General features: G+C 37.6%; 1 long non-coding RNA gene across 1 annotated transcript; it reads left to right on the plus strand.

Annotated features, from left to right (window-relative positions):
* The first annotated feature begins 452 nt into the window (after positions 1-452).
* On the plus strand, positions 453-16,852 carry LOC121733773. Its single transcript, XR_006036612.1, has 3 exons — positions 453-465; positions 1,117-1,121; positions 16,710-16,852. It is a non-coding gene; the product is annotated as an uncharacterized LOC121733773 (long non-coding RNA).
* Positions 16,853-18,664: the final 1,812 nt, after the last annotated feature.

An 18,664-nucleotide genomic window follows, 5' to 3' on the forward strand; every position in this document is an offset into this window, starting at 1 on the left:
ATTATTATTATTATTATTAAATACTATATTACTATCATGTCATGTAACATTATTACTATCATGTTTTTAATAGATTTGAGTGTCATTATACATCATCTATCATTTCTGTAGAAAAAATTATATTGTCGAAAACTATTCGTAAATTGATTAAACTGAACCCTTAAATTCGACGAATGTTTTCGCAAAAAAAAAAACAATGTTATTGGAAAGCTGATTTTAATACTATCAAAGAAAACTTTTTTATTTATTCAATCAGAAAAAAGGACTCAAACTGTAGACTATAGAAGCAATTGCAGATATAAATAGAAATTACATAAATACTTTATCGAGTTACAAAATCGATAATAATAAAATCCATCTTAGTTCGAAGTTATTTCTTGCGACAGACTCGGATTCCGTTCGAATGGAATTGAAAAAGTAAATTATTGCGGCTTCAATGCAGCTATTATACAATTTTATATTGCTGTTATAGGAGGTTTTGCAGTTAGCGGCTGCTGTAGCGCAAAATTCCAAGAGCATTTGATAAAATTGAAGGAAACAGACCATACATATATACATATAGGTTTTTCAATTTCACAACATGAATTACACATAATTAGCATTAGTAGTTGATATTGTACAGTTGAATAATATTATTATGCAACTGTTTAATAGCAACTAATAATGCGTCTTCAAATTAATTTTTTTAAATAATTCACATGTATTTTTTAAGCGGCTATCCCCTATATTCTGTTCATTTGCATGTTATAAACATGCAAAGTTTTTCTCCCTCCCTTTTATCCCTTCTCAGACTAACATTTAATCGAAGTATCGAATTATAATATTCTTCTTGATCGTAAAAATTACAAATTTTCAATCGTTACATTGTTCACTAAAATATAGATCTAAGCGTAATTTTAATTGGTAATTACATTACAGAAATTACATTCTCTTTCGAAATGTATTCTAAACATGTGGCTCAAAGTATTTAGGAGAGTCGTTTAGTTTTAATGAAATTTCGACCTTTTCAGGATTCTGCCGATACTGTAATACTCATCATGTCCGGAGTTTTCGTAATCCTTGTCTGTGTAAAATACTTTGTTTTAATGTTTAAATAATATAATCACCACATAGAAGATAAAGTAAGCGACTTTATCTTCTATGTGGTGATCCGTTGTTTGTCGTTACGGATTTTTGCAGGGCCCCCGCTACCATATGTGCAATGTGTGCAATGCACACGGGCGCCATCCTCTGGGGGGGCCAAATCGCCATCTTTAGGGGCGCCAAAACCAAGGACCCAAAACATTTGCCTTAAGAGGATACACCAGGGGCGAGAGAAATTGAACATAGGTATTTGAAAATGTATTGCTGTCTCATCAATCTCAAATCTCCCACCGCAGAGCGCGATACTACAGTCTTGATTACTTTGAACTCGGTACCAGTTCCCAAAAGCTTCAGATATTCTGACATTTACTGAACTCACGATAAAATTAGCTGGTACCGACTTCAAATAATGAAGACTGTAGTATGTACAGAAATAGTTGAGATTTAGACGAATTCTGAAAAAGGCACTATTATAGAGTAAGAGTTATTTAATACTTTTTACTTCATATTATTATTGTTTTTACCTTGGAAGTCGGTTTTAATTTTTTGTTAAAAATAATAATTACTTTTCCTTTTTCTTAAGATTCAAGCTTCCTCCCCTGGAATTTTCAGCCAAATCTGTTCTGCCATTCTTGTCTTATAAATAGTGTAACTAACACAACTTTCATTCACTACTGTTTACATTTATACTGTGTAAAGTTAAAAAGGTAGCGAGTTAACGTCCCTTGAGAATCGTCAGTACATTTATGATCCATTGAAAAGTAATACGACCTTTGTTTACGGCCGGGTTTATCGCCGGGCACATTGCCACACGGATCATTTACTCTGGAAGACTTGAAGTATTAAGAAGCCGTAGGTTATTTTGAGCATCTGTTAATATCTGTAGATATTAGTAACATTGTAAATGCGAAAGCGTATCTGTCTGTTTTTACGCTTAACCCTCCGTGCACCACGTGGGGTCTAACAAACCCCAGGCGTACAAAATTTTTCATAACTTTTTAGAAATTCGTGTGATTTTTTTGACGCTTTGTGTAGCTGGAGTTAAAACGTTGCCTTACTTTTTTCTTCACCGATGCAACGAACAGACGTGCACAAAATGTGCTGGGGTCCCACAAACCCCACGTAGTTCAGGACGTCGTTAAAAAGTTGTATGGACAGAGCATTGTGAAATGTGAAAAAATCTATTTTTCTCGCATACTTGAATTAATTTAGATTTAATGTATTTAGCATTCATGGACAGGTTTATGAACAAATTAAGTATGACTTTCATAGAAGAATATTTGAAAAATCGCAAAGATATGAACCATGGATACTGAGAGGTTCTTGTAAGCGGTTTTACGAATTTCTGGACAAAGCAGCCCCTGTACCACCAGAAAAATTATCAAGATCAATAAAGAAGTATTCAGATTGTATCAGGAAGATAAATTGAAAACTCAAATACGGTTGTGAACACAATAATATACCTCTTTGCTTACCCATACCGTGCCCACTTTCATTGTAAGAAATGTACTGATTTCAACTTGCCTGAATATCGTGTAGACTGATTATATTAATATTTAATCTGTATTCCTTATATAGTTAGTTTTAAAATTTTAGAGCAGTACGGGAAATAAAAGTTAACTTTTTAACTGTGGGAGCTCATCAAAAAAGAGTCTGTTTTACTTGGTAAAAGATTACTAAATTTTCATTTTTGGGTATAAAAGATTAAAAATGGGAGTTATCTCAGTAAGTATCGTGTTATATTATAATAAAATAGATATTACGTGTTATATTATAATAAAATAGATAAAAACAGTTATTTGAAATAAAATGCACAAATAAATACAAATTACGCATTTCTTGCCCAGATAAGTCTTGGGGTTTGACAAACCCCACGTGGTGCACGATGTAACTTTTATTCACGTGGTGCACGGAGGGTTAAGTCGGTACACCAATGAAATGGGTAGCACCAAAAAAATCCTTCGTGACCACAAAAAAAAAAAAACAAAATAGAACGGCGACGCGCGTGCGTTGCAAAGGAATCGCTCGTGTCAATTTTTGCTTTGCTTTTAGTTAAAACAAATAACTTACCCGTGACAATAAATACCTCATTTTGACCGATTCACTTTCGTACTTCTGATTTTAGCTAATAGCGTAATTTAGACACTGCACAATAAGACATTTTTGCACAACCGCTCCGGTGTAATCCAGTCGAGACGTGCGCACTGACTGAATGAACGTTCAATGAATCTTGCACGACAGAGCAAGATTGAAACACGCGTACTCCACCCTCTTAGCCGTTCTATCTTGATTTATTTTTGTATTTGCGACCTTAGATAGGACATGGGTTACTTTCAAGTTTCCATCCGAAAAATGTTCGATTCCCGCGTATTAGTTTCGAAACATCTGGAATAATACTATCCTAAAGGCAATCAGGCCTTTCTACTTTCGGTCATTATGGGTGATGATTGCTAATGACCTGATCGAAAATTCTTAAGGCAGAGAGAGAATAATCTGATGATGATTGCCTGATCAAAAATTCGTAAGGCCGAGAGAGTGTAGACTGCAGCTGCGTAGGAGAGAAAGCAATAATCCCCTTTTTCCATCGAAAATGTATGCATTACTTCTGGTCGGTCTCTACCGTGCAACCCTTTGTTTTTTTCTTTTTTCAAAAGCTATTCCTTGGCATTTTTTTGTGATTTAGAACCCACGAATAATAATAGCACCCACACCGATTTCGGTGAAGGTGGCCGGTTTCATTGATACCAGGCCAGCTACGCAGGAGTAATTTTATAGTGCCCAAGTGTGTGCGCAGTATACAAGAGCACTCTATTCCTTTACTCTCATAACCCAGTGGGACGGAAGACCGACACGACCGGCCAGAGATCAGGCGCAGGACCGACTTTTTACATGCCCATCCGACGCATGGATCATCTTACTTGTCAGACAATCAGGTGATCAGCCTGCATTGTCCTAACCAAACTTGGAAATAACATGTTTCCAACGCGGGATTCGAACCCACGACCTCCGAGTCAAGAGCCGCGCTCTGTACCACTAGACCACGGAGTCGTTTAGAACCCACGAATCAGCAGTAAACGAAGCGTTACGGAAACATCCGAAACCATGATCGGTTTGGCCGATTAGTCGGCTTCTTTGCAACCGACTAATCGGCTATTCGGCTAGTCGGCCAAAGTCATGATCGGCACATCTCTACTTATAACACGTTTTTGGAAGTTCTCATACACAATAAAATGGTATGTCTTGCGACTTCTATATCCATGTACACATAAAATTGTAACTAAATTTCATTGTTCTGATTATTATGATTGGATACCGATCACGTATTGACAATAGTAAAATTCGAATTATTGCCTGGAAAACGCTTAGCAAAAGTAACTAAATTGGTACCTTATTGTCGGTTTTTTTCGACACTTTTCGTTTTATGAAGTTTTTTAGTAAAAATACTAAAATTATAAGAGTGTGAGGCAGTTTTGTACGCTATGGAACGCGCGTAATTTATTCAACTTAAAGTAATATTAAAAATCAAAGTTCAGCGGTTTGAATTTTGAGAGGTAACAGACAGAATTCCATATTAAAGATGTTTTTAATTCATGGTTCGCTGCGTTGTACTGTGGTACAACGCAGCGAACAAATAAGCGAAAATTAATTTATTTTCGAATTACCGTCTATAACGTAATAATTTATGGAGAATGGCTACTAAAATTTTCTTTATAAACAGGAGTAAGCGATTTAATATTCCGGCAGTGAAGGCAATGATTTAAAGCCAATTCCCTTTTTTGATCCCTTTAAAGCAAATAACGAAGTTCTGTCACGACGGATGGGTCTTTGCATAAAATATTAGGCGTAGAAACGTTTAGTTAAAACACACGGGTACATTTTCGTCGCGTTTTCGTATAGCGTTTTTTAGTTCTTAAAAATAAGTAACTATTTTGAAGACTTGAAGGGCCCCATGCATCTGTTAAGGCAGTAATGCCTATGCAAAACAATATTAAAATGGATCTAAGAAAATACCACTTATATTTTGTCTAAGTTAGATTCCATTTGAGAACGGTGGTAGACAGATCTGGGGGGTGAGCCAAAATCTTTTCGTTTTCGCTTCGTTATAGAATCGCCGATGAAAATGTATGGAATTGACATAAGCGTTCGTTAATATGACGTTGACGTTCGACTCGTCTTATGTCAATTCCATACATTTTGATCGGCGATTCTCTAACGTAGCGAAAACGAAAAAGTTTCGGCTAAATTACCTGATTATGTCATTTTTGAAACCTTATCACAAATATTCTTGGAAATTATATGTTAGACCTTCGACAATATGAATTCACAAAATATGCTTCAAGAACCTAACAACATTTTTACATAAAAAATTGATAAAAGCATGGACTTTATAGAAATATTTTTTTCGTCTACAATCATATTTCCAAAACAAATTCGGCTTTGTGACGCGGGTCCCGCGTTCAATGCCTCTTGTTCTATATTCAACGAATTTTCTATTACTTTCATAAATAGCTTTGACTGCCTTTGATACGTATTGATAACAATTTTATGGTATTTTGGTTAGACTTTCTTTGTTATGTTCAGATAAATTGTAAAACACTTTCATTTATTTTCACAACATAACATATTTAAAGAAATGTTTTAATTGTTTCAAACCTACAAGAATTTTCTGACGTGTAGATTATCATAGGAGAATAGATTTGAAACCCAAAAAGATACTACCGATATTCTAAACTCGGAAACGTCTAAAAATATCAAATGACACACGCAAGTGAGAAATAGCCATATTTCAAGTAACTCTTTACAAGACGGCAGCATAAATTGTAGCGCCCAGAAGATAAACCATCTTTCTAGGATTGTACTCATAAATAGCAGCATCATTAATTAATTAATAATGCATATCTCTATGTTAAAAACTCATTACCAAAAAAAAATTAAGGCGAATTATGTTATGTGTGTTTAAGCATGATTGACCATAATGTAAGGTAAAGTACCGCTGGATATTTTTATTACAGTAGAAAATTGTAAGCAGCTGACCTTTTTCCTGACGGAGTGGTGCGAAAATAATGATTATACTGAGTGATTTTTTTATGTTTCGTATCAAAACATAAAATATACTATATTGTCTGATGAGTCGTTTATTCGCTTTCGTACTTCTGGAAAAGATACTTTAATTTTAAGACGGTCCCTAAAATTTTAAAAGGATAGACGTACAAACTTAAAGCTCGCGGATTTTAAGTTTGCGGAGTTACTCGGCTCGCGTCGGTGACACACGAGAATCGCTCACACTGGATTACCATGCCCCTAGGCTCGTGGCTCGCGGCTCGCGGCTCTTTGCTGAAACACAGGCGATTAAGATCGTCGAGTCATAAGTCCGCCTACTTATTCGCACGTCTGTCACCCCTTTAAGAGCCTCTCTAATAGTTGAGCCATGATGAATAGTTATGATTGAAAATTTGTCTTTAGCTTACTTAGAATAAATCATAGATGAATATTATGCTCCTCAACAAGATTGTTACAATCACTTGTGTTGTTCTTGGTCCATTGCAGAGAACCGTATAAGATTGACTCTAAAATATATCCGTGAATTATTTTGGTCTTTTGATGAACTGGAAGTCTCCGTTTTACACCATTTCAGTGGAAAACCACGACCTACAGTCTTGATTTTCTACGGGGACATCCTGAGGCTATATGCGACTGGCCGAATAGAAGCGCCAACTGACCAACTTAAACCACCTGTCTGCAAATTGCCTTGTCAGTCTTTGGAAGTGTCCCGAATCTTACCTTACTAAATTTAGACACCTAAAATGATTCAGTAACTAAATTTTGTCAAGTGAAATAGCATATTTTAGAAATTAAGGATCCTAATAAGCGGTCGACGCCGCCGTGGACGGCCTCCAAAAAGATGGCGAGATGAACTGGATGCCTACAAGCCAGGCTGGCCTGCGGTGGCGTTGGAGCGAGACAGATGGAATACCTTGGGGGAGGCCTTTGCCCAGCAGTGGGATAGCATAGGCTCATAAAAAAAAAATAAGCGTACTAAATCGGAAGAATAGTGGCTTCTGATTGGTGGAAACTGGAATTAGAATCTTGTAATTAGTCTTCTTTTTAGCATCCTAATTAGGACGTCTAAATTGAGTAAAGTGGATTATGGGCTTTACACAGGACACTCACTACACGGCTGGCTCTTTTTTATACTCCAGTTTACTGTTGATAGTCATCAATCATAATATTTAATTTAACGGCAAACAGACACGTTACGGCTCGATAAATCTAAATCGATTTCGGACAACGGACAATTTATTGGGTGATAAACGCTCAGAATAAATTATAGCTCGAAATCCGGTCGGATAGATAAACGCCAAATCTTGATGTTTCAAAATCGGCCCTTGTAGTAATGGCCGATCTTTGAATGTTAAATGTAATGACAGGATTAATATTGCCTGTAAAGATTTTATCGCGTAATGAAGAGGGAATATTAGATACTATATTAGATATAGAGACGCTTTATCTAATAGAAATATATACACAGATAGACAAGATCTTCTTGTTTGACATACTATGTTGTTAAAGTCACAAATATGATTAAGGCCTGTTTTACCACTTCCTGATAAGTACCGGATAGGCTATCCACAACTTTTTTTGACAGATCGAGTACGGAGTATCAGCTGTCAGATAAGTTGTAGATAGCCTATCCGCAACTTTATCAGAAGGTGGTTAAACAGACTCTTACTATTTTTACTATCTTTGTCACAAACTGACAAAGATAGCAAACATTGACTAGTTATACGTGACTTTGTATCTTTGTTAGTTAGATAGTAAAACATGTCAGATATTATTCTAACCTCTTATGAGCTTGAAAATACAGATTCTGATACATACATATTTAAAAGATATCTACGGAAATGTATTGTATAGTTACAAAATTAGAAACGCCTTTTTTCGAATTAAAAAAATAATAAAATAGAATTCTCTAAACTCTAAAGTGTAGCAGGCATTCAGGGTTGAAGTTCTAAAAGTTTTCAGAAAAGGCTTTTAGTAGTTAAAAACTTTGTGTCCCGAGTCGGGGTTAAATATAAAAAGAAATAATCTGATATCACAAAGGAATACGATCCTGAAATTTTAAACTATTTGCAAATTCTGTTTTTCTTTTCTCTGATTGCTTGTTTTTATTTTTCTTTTTATTTGCATAAACGGTCTATTTGTATATTTAATTTTGAATTAAAGCGCTCGGAAATATTTTCAGGTAGAAAATAATAACAGAAAAATGTCGATGGTAGTCCTACTAGTTAGTCTAGCATGACTGTTCACAGAATATCACTCTTATCATTGACCAGACATAATCCGACCAATTTGTATAAGTCTTCCACTTGCTTAAGCATGAAAGCATGACGACCTCTGTGGCTCAATTGGTTGTGTGTGGCAGCTCAAGCCGGTGGTCGCGGGTTAGAATCCCGCTGACTGAACAAAAAGTTTTCAATGTTCCAGGGTCTGGATTTGTATTAAATATGACGTGTATGATATAATAAAAATCATAAATATATTATGTCTATTATAAAAGTATTAAATTTATTTCCGTTGTCTGGTACCTGTAACACAAGTCCTTCAGGTACTTAACACGGGGCCAGACTGAAGTGGTGTGAAGCGTCCATAGATATTATTATTATAAAGGCAGATGCTGGTAGTTCGTAATTTGGAGTTTTAATATCAAGCCCAGTTTGTGGTCATGATTTATTCCAGTAAGTAAAGATATATTATGTCATGTGTATTCAAATTGCTTACAATATTATGTTCACCACATTCAAGCTAAATAAAAGCACTTTATTACTTCCTTCAATAGGAACTCGGTGAATGCCTTGAAGATTTCAATTAAATTATGCAGATAGACGTTCCTCGTCTCAGCCGCTCAGAAAATCCTGAATGGGTGCTAAATCTACGACACATGCTGCATGAAATTATCAAATATAAGGACGGATTATGAGATTTTGTATGTCTTAATGACGTGTTTTGAAGCAGGAAGAAGCAGGTAGCAGAAAGATGCAAAATCAGAATTTAATAAAAGAATGAACGCCACAAAGTTTTTACTTTTTCAGTAAAAACTTTGTGGCGTTGCCCACCTTTTTTGTGGGCGAAAACGTGACCAAACGTAAGACGAAGAGTAGTAGCATAGCTATCGCGAATTAGAAGAGGATGAAAATATCTTTCTTCTATACCGCGTGGCGAAAATTTATGTCTACTCAGCTGTTTTTACTTTTGGGGCCATTTTTTTTTTAATTTATTTATTTATAATTTATTGTGCACAGGAAATATAACAATATAACAGTTTACACAGAAAGACGACACAAAGGATCTGCTTATTTCTAAATGAAATCTCTTCCAGCAGCCCTACGGAGAGAGATAGGATTAAAACAGCAGATAGGACGTGCACGAATATGATTAAAATAAATTTACAATAATAATATATGCTCGTTAAAAGTAAAACTAATACTTACTATAATACTAAAACGACAAAAGATAATATATATGAAAATGACAAAACAAATAAATAATAAATATCAATATAATACAAAATGCTCTATTTATAAGATATAATAATATAACTATAATAAATAAGTACTATATGTACATATAATAATGGTACTTAAATGGATAGAGATTCAAGGTAGTGCTCTTTCAATCGACGTTTAAAGACAGCAATGGTGGGACTGTCACGGACTGTGTGAGGAAGCGAGTTCCACAATCTGACAGCATGAACAGTAAAGGAATAGGAGTAGAAATTGGAACGATGGGAGGGGAGGGAGAGGTTTGACCGGACGTTGGACCTGCATGGGATATCGGGAGGGCGAAAGAAGTTGAAGCGGTCAAGGAGGTATGGAGGAGAGAGAGGATTATAAAGGATGTTGTAAAGCATGGAAAGGATATGGGAGTTGCGACGGAGACGAATAGGAAGCCACTTGAGTTTGGAGCGGTAGGCCGAGATATGATCATACTTTCTCAGACCAAATATGAAACGGATACAGAGGCTCTGTAAGCGCTCCAACCTCGTTAACTGCTCTTCAGTGACGTCTAGGTAGCAGGAATCGGCGTAGTCGAGGATGGGAAATATGAGTGCTTGGACAAGGAAAATTTTGGTCTGTATGGGTAAAAAGTTTTGGAGGCACCTCAACGTGTGCAGTGAGTAATGCACTTTCCTGCTCACGTCAGTGACCTGATGAATCCACGATAGGTTACAGTCTAGAATTATACCTAGGTTTTTGGCCGAATCTGTGTAATTAATTATGGTACCATTGTAAATGACACTAGGCACGTTACTAAGCCGTTGTGTCATATACCTGCTGCCAATAATTATTGCTTGTGATTTGCCAGGATTGACTAACAAGCCGAATGACTTAGCCCAATCTGCTATGCGTTCGAGATCTGAGTTGATGTCGCCAACCGTAGAGTCAATATCCAGAATGTGAGAATGACGATAAATCTGCAAGTCGTCCGCGTAGAGATGGAAGTAAGATGTTATTATTAGAGTGATATTATTTATAAATATTGAAAAAAGGAGAGGAGAGAGAACGCCACCTTGAGGCACTCCTGCATCAAGATCGGACCAGTCAGAGACAGCCTCACCAAAGCGGACTCGCTGTGATCGTCCCCGGAGATATGAATCTAGCCAGTTTATCACGGAAGAGGAGAGGTTAAGGGAGCGAAGGACTGAAAGAAGGATGTCGAAGTCAACAGAATTAAACGCATTGCTAAAGTCAAGTAACACTAGTATGGAGATACATTTATTTTCTAAAGCAAGGCGTAGGTCATCAGTAACTTTAAGCAGTGCTGTCACAGTACTGTGACCAGGACGGAAGCCGGATTGGAAAGGGGAAAGCAAATGGTTGGATGATAAAAAATGGGAAAGCTGTATAAGCACAATATGTTCAAGTACTTTGGAAAGGTAAGGTAATATGGAGATGGGTCTGTAATGGGATAAGGAAGAGGGATTAGGGGTTTTGGGCAAGGGAATGACGTCGGCACGTTTCCATGCCGAAGGAAAGCAGCTCGTTGCCAGGGAGTAATTAAATATGTGAGTGAGAACTGGCAAGAGTTCGGGAAGGGAAAGGGAAAACATACGGGAGCTGAGATCATCATTACCTACAGCAGTAGATTTAATAGCTGCCATATGTTTAATAACATCGTCCTCAGTAACAGGTGTAAATGAGAACGCAGTGCATGGAGGGAGAGGAGAGGAAGAGAGATGGGATACGGTGCGCTCTTTAGTAACCCGATCTATGACTACAGGAGGCCGAGAGAAGTGAGAATTAAGAGAATTTAGGTCTAAGGTGTTGTCTAAATATGATGAAGTCTTTCCTACTCCGAGTGTAGAAAGAAATTTCCAAAGTTGGGAAGGGTTGGTTTGATCTATGGATGAATGTATGTGGCGTCTTTTGGCATCTCTACACAGACGACTGCAGAGATTCCGGAGATACTTGTACTTTGCTAAGTTTTCGTCAGACGGTCGTTTTCTATAACGATACCAAGCTCATTACGCTTGGCCATCATAGTTCTGATATCAGACGATAGCCAAGGTGCTGGTGCGTGTTTAATTTTGACTCTCTTGAGAGGGGCATGCTTATTAAAGATGTTAGTTAAAAGTTCAGTTAGCAGCCTTACCTTAAGATCAATGACACTGGCAGAGTAGACAGTCGACCAGTCAGTATCACTTAAATCACGTTTAAGTGCCTCCAAATCTATGTTGTTAAAACTACGCAGGAAAAGAAATGTAGGTTTTCGGCGGGGAGGTTTAATTTTAAAAGAAAGAAAAACCAAATCGTGAAAGGAAAGGTTGGAAGGAAATTGGCCGTGGGACGCAATGAGGTCAGGAGAGGAGGTTATGAGAAGATCTAAAAGGGAAGCAGTGCAATTTGGGACGTGATGGGTTGCAGCAAGCGGGAGGATGCTCAGGTTGAGGGACGACAACAAGGAACGGAGCTTAAAGGAGCGCGAGTCGGGTTTCAGGAGGCAAGTATTAAAGTCACCCGTAATCACAGTGTGTTGATAGTTCGGACAATGTGTGGCGAGCTCAGACTCAAGGATGCTAAAGTAATCTATACGTATAGAAGGGCTGTAGACCACACAAAGCAAAATAGTTTTATGATGTAGAGTGACTTCAACACAAAGGTATTCAACGGAACCAGAGTATCTACTAGGCGAAGCGGAAATAATTTTATGATCGATGTCACTGCGCAAATAAATGGCAACTCCACCACCACACTTGCCCAAGCGATCGTTTCGAATCAACTTATACCCCGGTAAAGCAAAAGCAGCAGATGAAAGAGAGGGCTTTAGCCAAGATTCTGAGATGCAAATGGCAGAGACAGGAGAATCACTAAACATTTCCAGAATATCGGCATAGTGCCGCGGTATGCTTTGAGCATTAACGTGTACAATATTGAAGTTGTTAGGGAAAGAGGAAAAGGAACTTAACAACTGTTCATGAGCAGAGAATGAAGATGGTGTGCCATCACCACTGTCAAGACTAAGAAAACTGTTAGACGAAGAAGAGCATGAAAAGAAATCCTCATTTAATTCGATTGAGTCCATAAAACTACCAAAATAAAATATTATATTGTATTACTAAAATAATAATAAATATTAATATATTATAAATAAATAGTTAATATAAAATAATAAAATATGTTTAAGCTGTTTGTAATAATTATTAAACCCATCCATGCTCGCCGCAGCGATGAAGGAAGAAAAATACACACTTAGCATAAAGTACAACAAAAAAAAAAAACGAAATTACAATATCCATAGAAACCTTTGAACAAAACAGGGGCCGTACCACGAAACCGTTTTGAGACTCAAACAATCGTACGAGAATTTATAGCCATTGTATATTTTATGTTATATATAATATTATGATGCATATGCTTGCACCATATTTACTTTAAATATATATTATAGGGTAACAGGAGTGATGTAAATGAGTTTTACAATGAAATGCAAATCCGATAAGTACCTCAAATGAAAAATAGTACAATCATACCGACCAAGCGAATGCTTATTTTAATTCACTACAATGTTTTTTCAACCGTTTTTGTACCAATTCCGACGTTCCACACAAACAAATACAGAAATAATTCCGCGTTTCGAATCGTTTTGAATATTTAATATCGAAATAAAAAACATCGGAAATGAATGTTTCGGAACGGCCCGACCCTAGTTTAAATCGTCGCGAAAGAATGTCTTTATTGCTCGAAAGAATTCGTTCTTTGGAATCCAATAAGGCGGCGTTTAATTGACAAAACAATAAATATTTAATATCAAATACCGCGCAACCCTTCATAAAAAAATCCCATTTCGTCGCAGGAAGCCGCCAGTGATTATCTTTTGAGATATAATAAGATATTCGCTGAAGCGTCTGTGTCTTTCATCTCAAGAATGGCTGACAATATCGCTTCTCACGCGTCGGCAATTTTCGAAAGTAATAAAGCAATATTAAATCTTATTTGTACCTGACGGATTGGGGCTGAGGTTTCGAAAAAATTTTACGCACAATTCTCGGTAATGCGCGTTTTTTTTGGACCGGTAAGCTTGGCAAGAACGAGGTTGGCAAACCGTGCTTATTGCATTTTTATCTTTTGACCTGATGAATGTCAAAGAGTGCCTGTTGGTCACAGGTGAATCGATTTTGATGTGCATGAACTTGTATGAAGATATACCATGTACTTACTGACATATTTAGCATCCATAGTACATGTAGTATTGAGCTGAGTACACATAATATAGTTATTAGTTAAATAGCTATTGCCATTGTTATATTCAAAGATAAATACTTTGTTATTTTCGCGCGAGCGCCCGAGGCTTAGTGGATAGTATTTCGCACTGGTAGAGAGTGCAGGTTCGATCCCGGGTGGATCGGCATGTACCAATGAGACTTTTTCTGATCTCTCAAGTAGGTACATAATACTGACACTCACACGGTGAAGGAAAACATCGTGAGGAAACCCGCACATAGTTGGTCCTAGACGTATTGACTAGTTCTGTACTCTGGACTAGACCGACTATGTTGCGAAAATGCAACCATTGGGCAACCATACGGACATTCAAAAATCTTGTCAGGCCAAAGCCAAAAGTATTTAGAAGTGGTTACTTCGCTCTGAAAATACTGTATAAATCAACTACAACGTCATAAATTAAGTAAATTATGATAATAACTAGCTGTCCCGGTGAACTTAGTGTCACTTTAAAACTTCCCTGGCCTTCTACGAATATTTTAAGACTAAAATCAGCCCAATCCGTTCAGCCGTTTTCGAGTTTTAGCGCGACTAACACATTTGGAAGTCCATTTTCATATATAAGATTATTTCATCGTGTTTAACGCTTCAAGAAAACTTAGCTAAGAACTTGCAAATACCTATTATTTAAAACAGCGTGTTTCGCTGAGTGAGTGAGTTTACCGGAGGCAAAATCCCCTACCCTTTTCCTTTCCTTACCCTGTCCTATAACCTACCCTACGCTCCCCTATTCCCTTCCCTACCTTCCCCTATTACCCTATTCCCTCTTAAAAGGCCGGCAACGCACCTGCAGATCTTCTAATGCTGCGAGTGTCCATGGGCGACGGAAATTGCTTTCCATCAGGTGACCCGTTTGCTCGTTTGCCCCCTTATTTCATGAAAAAAAATCCAACCTAGCGTCGTCGTTATGTACAATTTACAAATAATTGTAAGTATAATAGTTATTTGAGTTTAAACTTTAATTGCAGATCAAGTAGTTCTATTACCGTGAGATTAAAAAGTTAAACTTGACTGGAACTTGTGAAATTTATAATTGCGTGAGTTCAAAGTTAACCGTTAACTTAGCGACACGTGATCAGATTAACTGGTAGAGTTAGTTAACGAGTAAATATTATGGAGTTACTTTTGGTCATGGTTTTTTTAAAACTATAGATAATTGTTACAGAAATATAAAATAATTTCATAAAAAATCTTTTTTTCTACACTTTCGACAAAGTGTTTAGCTTTGTATTTCGTACACCGGCTAAACATTTAAGATTTATGTCTTTGTAGGAATATTCCTAATAACTGAACCATAAAATTTTGCGCCTACTGGCATATAATTACCGGCGGAAAAAGGCCAAACGAGCACACGGGTCACCGCGTAGCAAGTGATCCCTGTTGTCTAAGATCGCCCACGTAATGCCTAAAATCGTAACATTTGAATATCCGAAACAAAAGAGGGACCCAATTCTCAGTCTTAAATGTCGAATCAATAAATCTGTCAGTTTGAGTGTTTTTAACATGCTTTTATTTGTGTGAAATTGTTGTGAAATTTGAATAAAAAGGGTGGTTTTTTTTAGTTTTTTTTTCCACGGATTTGAAGCGAATCCGGATGTTGTTGCGGTATTTACATGGCTGCAAAAAGGATAGAGCCCTGAGCCAATAATCTAGATATCTAGGTAAATTTCTCTGTCAAAATTCATCGCTTAACGGACTAAAACATCTTTACTAGACGTGTTATTAATAACTGGATGACGTCTGCAATGATGACGTAGCACCACTACGTCATGTTTGTAGCAGCTACGAAAGCGTGTTCGTAGCAGCTACGAAAGCGTAGCACCGCTACGTCATATTCGTAGCAGCCATGGAAGCGTATTCGTAGCAGCTACGAAAGCGTAGCACCACTACGTCATGTTCGTAGCAGCTACGAAAGCGTAGCACCGCTACGTCATGTTCGTAGCAGCTACGAAAGCGTAGCACCACTACGTCATGTTCGTAGCAGCTACGAAAGCGTAGCACCGCTACGTCATGTTCGTAGCAGCTACGAAAGCGTAGCACCACTACGTCATGTTCGTAGCAGGTACGACAGCGTAGCACTACTACGTCATGTTCGTAGCAGCTACGAAAGCGTAGCACCGCTACGTCATGTTCGTAGCAGCTACGAAAGCGTAGCACCGCTACGTCATGTTCGTAGCAGCTACGAAAGCGTAGCACCACTACGTCATGTTCGTAGCAGCTACGAAAGCGTAGCACCGCTACGTCATGTTCGTAGCAGCTACGAAAGCGGAGCACCGCTACGTCATGTTCGTAGCAGCTACGAAAGCGTAGCACCACTACGTCATGTTCGTAGCAGCTACGAAAGCGTAGCACCGCTACGTCATGTTCGTAGCAGCTACGAAAGCGTAGCACCACTACGTCATGTTCGTAGCAGCTACGACAGCGTAGCACTACTACGTCATGTTCGTAGCAGCTACGAAAGCGTAGCACCCCTACGTCATGTTCGTAGCAGGTACGACAGCGTAGCACTACTACGTCATGTTCGTAGCAGCTACGAAAGCGTAGCACCGCTACGTCATGTTCGTAGCAGCTACGAAAGCGTAGCACCGCTACATCCTGTTCGTAGCAGCTACGAAAGGGTAACACAATAATAGATTAAAGAGGTAACGTAGTCGATGGGTGGGTGCGGAATTTTGTATGAATGTTTTTTAACCTGATTATGCTTAAAAGCTCAACCGACGAATTTAATACGGAAATGTTTTTTGTCCTAGAAAAATGTTTGGTTTTTATTTGTAGAGGTAGGAAGTGAATGTATTTTTATTACTTCCTATTTATATATTGGCTGACCCAAGAAGTGGGTATTTTTAGCGCGTGTTCAGACCAAACTGATTATACGCCGCCGAATGTGAGCAGGCTCACTGTGAGCCCCAGTGTGAACGTGAGTGAACGTGAAAATATACGGAATCGAATGTCCGCGCCTACGCCTAGCGTAATGGCGTATTGTCGGTTAGGTGCGAATGAAAAAGTGAATTTGTATGGAAACACATTCGGCGGCTCACATTCGGTTTGGTGTGAACACGGCCTTATATTGAAAAATGTACGATACTCGTGGGATACTAAGCGGAGTCAGTTCAAACATCTAGTCACTTATTACCATTAAAATAAATAACATCTCTTTTACACGAATCTAAATTGCTAAATGAAACGAACACCCTTAAAAACTTAAGACTACACTTAACTTGAGTATTGTATTTAAATTAGCTCTCACCTGAGCGAACTTCGCGATTAAGAAGTTGTGCTTCCGCGCCATTTGTCTCTGTCCGAAGTTTAACTTCAAGTATTTAGCCCCAATTGAATTGTTTTTAATCCCTGAAAATGGAGGGGTTGTAAGTTTGACGTGTCTGTGTCTCTCTATCATATCTTCCAAGCAGAAATGTGACATGATTAAGGCCGTTGTAATAATATCAGCTTCTAAAATTATAATAATAACTCCCACACTGGTTTTGGTGACGGTGGCCGGTTTCATTGAAACCAGATAAAGAAGGATCGCTCAATGTAAGTGCAGTCTATGCTCCACCAAGATTTACAATTACAGAAGACATGTTTAAATCCTACTTTAGAACACTTGGAAACAAATATATATGTGGTGGAGATTGGAATAGCAAACACACACACTGGGGTTCCAGATTAATAACGACCAGGGGTCGTGAGCTAAAGGAGTGTCTAGATTCTCTGAAATTATCAACACTATCTACAGGAGAGCCTACCTATTGGCCTACAGACACAAATAAGGTACCAGACCTTTTGGACTTCTTTGTAATTAAAGGCTTATCTATATATTAATAGTTATTTTGATATAGAAAATTGTATCATGATACAACATCTGATCATACCCCAATTATAGCAAATATTAGTTCAACAGTCATTTACAGGCAACAAGATACAACATTATACAATAAAAAAACCGATTGGACTGCATTCCGTGAAATTTTAGAATCAGAAATAAATCTCAAAATCAGACTTAAAACGATAGAAGACATTGACAATGCTACATTCATTATCACTAACAAAATACAAGAAGCTGCATGGCGCTCTACGCCTACCGTCAAAATGACAGATAAGGGATTAAATATACTACTTCAGATTCGAGAGACAATCATGAAAAAAAGGAGACTCAGAAGACAATACCAACTTTAGAGAAAGTCTGCAGATAAAAGGCAATGGAACGGGGTTGCTCGTGAACTTAAAGAAATGATAAAAGAGCATGAGAATTTTACATTTCAGCAACAGCTGTCCTCGCTCTCTGCAACAAAGCAGGATAACTATTCCCTGTGGAAAATAACAAAAAAATTTAGAAGACCACAACAATCAGTTCCACCGCTTAAAACACAAGCAGGAAACTGGGCAAGGAAACTAATTGATAAAGCTGAATGCTTTGCAGAACACCTAAGCAAAGTATTTGTATCAAATACCTCAAGTATGATGGAGTTTGAGGAAGAAGTAAACAATGTATTAAATAGTGACCAACAGCTGTCAGTACCAATCAAATCTGTAACTCCCAAAGAATTGGCAGCCGAAATAAAAAGACTAGGAAGAAGAAAAGCCCCTGGATTTGACATGATAACGGGTGAAGTATTAAAAAATTTACCAAGAAAAGCAGTAGTATTCTCAACAATACTTTTCAATGCTATATTAAGATTGCATTACTTTCCAAAATTATGGAAAATATCACAGATTACCATGCTACCTAAGCCAGGAAAACCACCTACTGATCCTAGCTCCTATCGACCAATAAGTTTGCTGCCAGTTATTTCAAAGCTATT

Source organism: Aricia agestis, chromosome 14, assembly GCF_905147365.1.
Source record: "Aricia agestis chromosome 14, ilAriAges1.1, whole genome shotgun sequence".
Taxonomy (NCBI): domain Eukaryota; kingdom Metazoa; phylum Arthropoda; class Insecta; order Lepidoptera; family Lycaenidae; genus Aricia; species Aricia agestis.